The sequence below is a fragment of the Oncorhynchus masou genome, chromosome 28 (genome assembly GCF_036934945.1).
Source record: "Oncorhynchus masou masou isolate Uvic2021 chromosome 28, UVic_Omas_1.1, whole genome shotgun sequence".
NCBI classification, from domain to species: Eukaryota; Metazoa; Chordata; class Actinopteri; order Salmoniformes; family Salmonidae; genus Oncorhynchus; species Oncorhynchus masou.
In genome coordinates, this window is record NC_088239.1 from 84,617,511 (window position 1) to 84,625,749 (window position 8,239).

The window sequence follows — 8,239 nt, forward strand, 5'->3', positions numbered from 1 at the left end:
TTACTTTTGCGTTACCAAACCCCAGAAAACTCTCTGAAAATGTATTGCGCGTGTTGGTCGTTGTTATGCCCAGTCGAGAGTGGCTTGCCTATTTACTAATCCGTGCTACAATGATTTCATCCGACGTCATGGGAGCGCTCCAGACCGAGATCTCTGTCAGATTACCATGATAGCTGTTTCAGTTGTTTTACTAAATTGAACCGTGTATTTTGCAATAAACAATGTGTTATTTTTTAAATCGCATTATTATTTGGTTGTTGTAACTGTTCCACACAAACAAAATGCGTGAAGAAGGAAAAACGTATACACATTATGTTAATAAGGAAAGATAAAATAAGATATAAAAGCCTACTTATTAATTGCCTTTATTTTCTGGCTTTACTATGTCTATTTCGTTTCTTTAAAGCTGCCGAAATGTTGGTTTTGATTTATGGACAATGTCCAAGTGTTCTAACGAAATTCCGTATTAAAACTATCGAAATGTTTGATAAATACAAAAAAAAGTGTTGCATCACAATTCAATTTTATCTTGATAAATCCAAGGCACCATAAATCAAAACTAACATTTAGGGAGCTTTATGAAACGAAATAGACATAGTAAAGCAATATAATAATAAAGACTATTAAGTTACAACAAGCCCGACTTGAAATGTTGACGTGAACATTTTAATAACAGTAAACTGCAAACCGCGAATGCAACTGTCAGAGAAATCCGTAAACATAATGCATGGAAATAAATGGCATACAATCAAAGGAATGACCTACAATCATCAAAGACGCATACATGGTCATTTAGTTTTCTCGGGGTGACATGTTTAAACAAAACATAAATCTTAGTTTTGCTGTTTTCGAAGCAGAAGCGCAATCTTCCTCAGCATCAACAGCAATCGGATGTCTTGGGTCCTTTTCCACCGGTCTTGTGGAGCTGCGCTTGGCCTGAATGTGCTTCTTGATATTTGAAGTTGACAGGCGCTTAGCCCCGAGGCACAGTTTGCGTTTTATTATTATTATGTTTCTTTCCTTTTCTTTTACCAATTCTAAATAATGTGAATACGTTCACGTGGTAAAGGCTGGTGGCTCTGCCATCCTGATAGCTTCATGCCACAACGTTCTTGAAGAAACAAGAAGAGCGTGAATTTATGGGGAAGGGATTTTCATTTTATAATTTGTCAAGGGAAATAATATTTTAAAGTAAAGATTCGCTTATTTGAAAAAGTAACTTTAAATATCTGATTTCTTAAATTGAAAAACGAATACGTTAAGTTTCTCATTACCAAAAAAAAAGGTAATTTGAGTATTCTAACGCGTTACTCGTTACCCCCAACACTGCTAGAGAAGATGGAGGGAAAACATCTTCTAGCCACTCGAAACCAGCAAACGTCCTGATTCAGATTGAAATGTGTTTTCATTGGCCACTCCTTTGCAAATGGAACCTTGTGATTAGAGGGCATGGCCGTTGGTAGTGATACTCTTCCTTACTTCATGTTACAAGGCAGATGAAGGAAGGAAGGAAGGAAGGAAGGAAGGAAGGAAGGAAGGAAGGAAGGAAGGAAGGAAGGAAGGAAGGAAGGAAGGAAGGAAGGAAGGAGAGAAAGAAGGAGATAAAATAAAGGGGGGAGATGTGTATCCTTTCTGTGTCTGTCTGTCACACAGAGAGTCCCAGACCAGGTCAGAATAGAGCAAAGTCTCTCAACCATTTTCTGAGACCCAAGTCAAAGGTCAAGGTCTCTCCCAGGTGATGTCACTTCCTGATAATGACGCTGCAATGGAAAGGCACAGCCAGAGGGGGATGTACTGTATATCCCAGAATCTGAGCAGTCCAATCACCGTGTATGATTTGCCTGATTTTAAACCCCGGACTAGCACTTCACATCCCCCTCTGTTCCCCTGGATCTCCCTTCCTGACCCCTAAAACCACCCCAAGACCCCAGAAATGCAATTTTAACATTCACTTCTACCAATGTGCCTTTTAGAGTTCATATCATTCAAATGCCATGAGGAGGAGACGAACGTTATCTGAACTTTTTAGGATTCAAGCTTAGGGAACTGTTAGTTATTAGGTCTATGCAGTCAGGTTTTTTCTGACCTGGGAATTTAAAAAACAGTAAAAAGAAGAAAAAAAAAGTATTTTGGGATAAACTGTATTTAATTGTACTGTATGCTTATATGTAATTAGAAGGCGTGTCCCTGAATGGACCTTGTTTTAGTCAGTTGAGCCCCCTGGCGGCCCCAGCACCCCGAGTTTCAGCACCCCTTCCTCTATTCCAAGTTGCAGCCTGTTTCCATTGTGAACGACATGTCTGTTTTTGAGCATTGTATTATAGCTATCAGCTTTTTATCAATATTGGCTTGTCCGTGAGCCACTGTAGTCTTCAGTACCAGTGTGTGGTTGTATGTGTAAAACAGAACTTTTTCTCTTTTTTAATCTTTCTCTTATTCTTTGTCTGTTCTGGTTTCTGTGTCGATTAAAAAAAATACTAAACCACGACTTGCTGCCCTATGAAAATTGGACAGCAGCTGTTTTTAAAAGTGGTTTATGTTATCCAATCAACACAAGGCACTGAAACTGGAAAATAATCTATTTGAAAATCAATATATATAAATGTAAAAATATATACAATATATAAATAAGGAAGGTGCCAGTTTTCAAAGGAACGGTTGTTTTGGGTCAGATTAATTATTTTCTTAGAGATGGGTGGAAAGTTTGAAGAGGCATCTCAGTGTTAATGAGATATGAAGGTTTGAAGAGGCATCTCAGTGTTAATGAGGAATGAAGGTTTGAAGAGGCATCTCAAGTGTTAATGAGGAATGAAGGTTTGAAGAGGCATCTCAAGTGTTAAAGAGAAATGACTTGTTCTGCTGTGCCCGTGACATCACAATGACTGACTACGGCACCCCTGACTGGACAAAAGGGACAGGAGTTGTTCTGCTGTGCCCGTGACATCACAATGACTGACTACGGCACCCCTGACTGGACAAAAGGGACAGGAGTTGTTCTGCTGTGCCCGTGACATCACAATGACTGACTACGGCACCCCTGACTGGACAAAAGGGACAGGAGTTCCCCATCATCTTCCACTCATTGCTATTCAGCTGTCAAAGAAAACACACAGACATTTGTAAATTGTATGCAACAGATGCAAACGTACCATTATTTTGAAATTGTGTATGTAAAAGTTATATTTTTACATGTAGGCTGTTGTTATTTTGTGTTTAGATAATACATTGTATCAGTTTTTTTTTTGTTAAAAGAAAAAAAAAAGTAAAATTCGGTGTGTGTTGAAAACGTGTCACATTGAAATTGTAGTGAGGTCAAAAGCTTCAGTATCATTTTCAGTTTTTTTTCCCCAAAAAAATGTTTGTTTATATTTCCGGGATTTTTTTTGGAAGAATGGGATGGGGGGGGGGGGTAATTGGAAATCAAAAAGGTATATAATATTATTTTCATGCTCCATGCTCATTGCCATTTTTCATTGTATTTTTTAAGAAAATGTGTAAGTAGTTATAGCACACAGGGTTCATGTCCCTTTGGTGGGGGTGGGGGGTGACGATTAGCTGAGAGTGGGAAATGATTGAGTTGATTTGATCAGTTGTATTCTGCTTGTAATGTGCCTGGTCATTCTAGCCAGGTGCCAATATTAATTAAAAAATGAACGGCAATTAACTGTACGTGTGTCATGGTTTAGTATTCAACTCACTAATCTTTATGCGATGTCTCAGTGTTGCACCACGATGACTCGTTGATAGACAACAGAACTCTTGTCTGCAGGGAAATAATCTAGTTGTATTCAAGTGGTGCTAAGCATGTATGGGTCAGAGTCACAGTTTGGCCCCTTAGCTAGAAATCGTACTTTGTCAGGTAATTAAAAGTTTGATTGTCCAAAACCAAAACGAGCCCCTAGCATCTGAAAATTAGACGTGAACATAGAATCGTAAATGGCCGATTTTTGCAATCTCCCAATAAAGTTAAATTAGGCCGTTTCAGTTTATTATTTCCCAGTGTTTTCCAGCCAATTCCAGCTATTTGAATAGGACCAGTGTTTTTCCAGCCAATTCCAGCTATTTGAATAGGACCAGTGTTTTTCCAGCCAATTCCAGCTATTTGAATCGGACCAGTGTTTTTCCAGCCAATTCCAGCTATTTGAATCGGACCTAGGATAAATACTTTTTATTAGATTGGATCTTGTCGTTATAAGCGCAAATATTGTATTGATCTTGTACGATGTAATTGACGTTAAAAAAATATCTATGATTGCAGTAACTGTGTTGTTATTATCCCTATTGTGTTTACAGAAAAAGGCAACACGTATTTCGTTTTCTTTTCCTGGTTGTACGTACATACGTACATGCGGTCTTCTTCTTCTTTTCAGTGATTGAACCCATGTGCTGTGTATCATTTACAGTATTACTATTCTGACCATTCATTGCCATAATAATATCAGTTACGTCAGCACTTGTCATTTGTTCTTCTGGGTGGTAATATATAGGATAAATAATACAAAATAATTGTTGAATGCATCGGGAAATGTCCCCCCCCCCCCCAAAAAAAGTGAGACTTTAAATTCAAAATCTTGCTCATTATGAAACGTGTTGCCCCTGAATGAGAATTATTGAGCTACGAGAACAAAAGTAAAGGGCCTATCCTTTTTTCTTATTTTCTATTTATTTTTGGCAATAATTGTCTCTCAACGAAGAGAATAGTATATAGTCACTCAACCCTCTGTATTAGGGCGTTCCCTTATGCATTATGTTCTCTATTGTCTGTTTGAATTCTACAGTCCCGAAGCAGACATTGGTTAACTATAGACTGAAAACAAATCCCAGACAGACTGGATATGTACTCACATGGTTGTGTATGTGTGACTGATTTAGCAGAAACCCTTCCACATTTTTTTTTGTAAAATTGAATGAAAAATAATAAAGTCAACAATCATAGGGTCATCTTTGCTTTGTAACGATGGTTGCCATTTAACATCCACTACCAGACATTTTTTTCCGACCCAGATCAAAGGCCTAGGTCTCCCAGGTGATGATGCCACGTCCTGGTGGTGTCACTTCCTGGGGGTGTCACTTCCTGGGGGTGTCACTTCCTGGTGATGACATTTCCATCTAATTTTTTCATATGATACAAACCACAAAGTTAAACAGATTTAAGTCTGGATCAAAAGTTTAACCTGACTAGATAATCATTATATTCAGCCCTCGGAAAGAAATCTACTTGTCGAGCAATGATAAGAGTAATCTCACTTTAAGAGTTAAAGTATACTTTATAGTTCACTTGGAAGGTTGATTGATGAAAGGGATTTCTTCAGTCTAGCATCTAGACACCATGAATGGTGACACATGCCAATCAATCAAGTTACGTATGGTTTAGTTACTCTCTCTACCTATGGTTTAGTTACTCTCCATTCCTATGGTTTAGTTACTCTCCATTCCTATGGTTTAGTTACTCTCCCTTCTAATGGTTTAGTTACAATATCTTCATATGGTTTAGTTACTCTCTTTATATGGTTTAGTTACTTTCTCTTCCTATGGTATAGTTACTCTCTACCTATGGTTTAGTTACTCTCTCTTCCTATGGTTTAGTTACTCTCTCTTCCTATGGTTTATTTACTCTCTCTTATTATGGTTTAGTTACTCTCCCTTCCTATGGTTTAGTTACTCTCCCTTCCTATGGTTTAGTTACTCTCTCTTCCTATGGTTTAGTTACTCTCTCCTCCTATGGTTGAGTTACTCTCTCTTCCTATGGTTTAGTTACTCTCCCTTCCTATGGTTTAGTTACTCTCCCTTCCTATGGTTTAGTTACTTTCTCTTCCTATGGTTTAGTTACTTTCTCTTCCTATGGTTTAGTTACTCTCTCTTCCTATGGTTTAGTTACTCTCTCTTACTATGGTTTAGTTACTCTCTCTTCCTATGGTTTAGTTACTCTCTTCCTATGGTTTAGTTACTCTCTCTTCCTATGGTTTAGTTACTCTCTCTTCCTATGGTTTAGTTACTCTCTCTTCCTATGGTTTAGTTACTCTCTCTTCCTATGGTTTAGTTACTTTCTCTTCCTATGGTTTAGTTACTCTCTCTTCCTATGGTTTAGTTACTCTCTCTTCCTATGGTTTAGTTACTCTCCTTCCTATGGTTTAGTTACTTTCTCTTCCTATGGTTTAGTTACTTTCTCTTCCTATGGTTTAGTTACTCTCTTCCTATGGTTTAGTTACTCCCTTCCTATGGTTTAGTTACTCTCTCCTCCTATGGTTTAGTTACTCTCTTCCTATGGTTTAGTTACTCTCTTCCTATGGTTTAGTTACTCTCCATTCCTATGGTTTAGTTACTTTCTCTTCCTATGGTTTAGTTACTCTCTCTCTTCCTATGGTTTAGTTACTCTCTCTTCCTATGGTTTAGTTACTTTCTCTTCCTATGGTTTAGTTACTCTCTTCCTATGGTTTAGTTACTCTCCATTCCTATGGTTTAGTTACTCTCCCTTCTAATGGTTTAGTTACATTCTCTTCATATGGTTTAGTTACTCTCTTTATATGGTTTAGTTACTTTCTCTTCCTATGGTTTAGTTACTTTCTCTTCCTATGGTTTAGTTACTTTCTCTTCCTATGGTTTAGTTACTCTCTCTTCCTATGGTTTAGTTACTTTCTCTTCCTATGGTTTAGTTACTCTCTTCCTATGGTTGAGTTACTCTCTACCTATGGTTTAGTTACTCTCTCTACCTATGGTTTAGTTACTCTCTCTACCTATGGTTTAGTTACTCTCTCTTCCTATGGTTTAGTTACTTTCTCTATTCCTATGGTTTAGTTACTCTCTCTTCCTATGGTTGAGTTACTCTCTTTATATGGTTTAGTTACTCTCTTTATATGGTTTAGTTACTTTCTCTTCCTATGGTTTAGTTACTTTCTCTTCCTATGGTTTAGTTACTCTCTTCCTTCCTATGGTTTAGTTACTCTCCCTTCTAATGGTTTAGTTACATTCTCTTCATATGGTTTAGTTACTCTCTTTATATGGTTTAGTTACTTTCTCTTCCTATGGTTTAGTTACTCTCTCTACCTATGGTTTAGTTACTCTCTCTTCCTATGGTTTAGTTACTCTCTCTACCTATGGTTTAGTTACTCTCTCTTCCTATGGTTTAGTTACTCTCTTCATATTGTTTAGTTACTCTCTTCATATGGTTTAGTTACTCTCTCTTCCTATGGTTTAGTTACTCTCTCTTCCTATGGTTTAGTTACTCTCTCTACCTATGGTTTAGTTACTCTCTCTTCCTATGGTTTAGTTACTCTCTCTATCTATGGTTTAGTTACTCTCTCTTCCTATGGTTTAGTTACTCTCTTCATATTGTTTAGTTACTCTCTTCATATGGTTTAGTTACTCTCTCCTTCATATGGTTTAGTTACTCTCTTCCTGTCTTCGATCATGTTTGATTTCACATTTAGACGACAGACTCACACAGTGAAACTGACTACAGACAGGCCTCTATTCAATCTGTAAAGCAGAAACTGTCTACAGACAGGCCTCTATTCAATCTGTAAAGCAGAAACTGACTACAGACAGGCCTCTATTCAATCTGTAAAGCAGAAACTGTCTACAGACAGGCCTCTATTCAATCTGTAAAGCAGAAACTGACTACAGACAGGCCTCTATTCAATCTGTAAAGCTGAAGCTGACTACAGACAGGCCTCTATTCAATCTGTAAAGCTGAAGCGTTACGAAACCATTAATGAAATGTCAAGAGGTAGTGCTGCTTGGCAGGGGGCGTGTTTCTGAGGACACATGGCTCTTGACCTTCGCCTCTCCCGAGTCCGTAGGGGAGTTACATCGATGGGACAAGACTGTAACGACCAATTGGATATCACGAAATTGGGGAGAAAAAGGGGTAAAAGTATAGGAAAAAAATACACAAAAAAATATTTATTTTCAAAAATGCATGTAAAAGTAATATCCAATTGAGCAGACCAATGGACCGTTTCATTTTTATTGAACTAGGCAAGTCAGTTAAGAACAAATTCTTATTTACAATGACGGCCTAGGAACAGTGGGTTAACTGCCTTGTACAGGGGCAGAACGACAGAGTTTTACCTTGTCAGCTCGGGATTCAATCTGGCAACCTTTCGGTTACTGGCCTAGGCTCTCTGCCGCCCCATTTACCGTGAATGCAGTCTCTGCTAAAGCGGGACCATTGTCTTTATATTTGATTCAGGGTGTAAAACTGAACACCCGTGATGCTGATTGAATAGAGCCCTAACAC

The 8,239-nt window shown here is 38.0% G+C and overlaps 1 pseudogene; it reads left to right on the forward strand.

Annotated features, from left to right (window-relative positions):
- Positions 1-4,936, forward strand: part of LOC135518428 (transcription factor 4-like) — a 158,788-nt pseudogene extending 153,852 nt beyond the window's left edge.
- Positions 4,937-8,239: the final 3,303 nt, after the last annotated feature.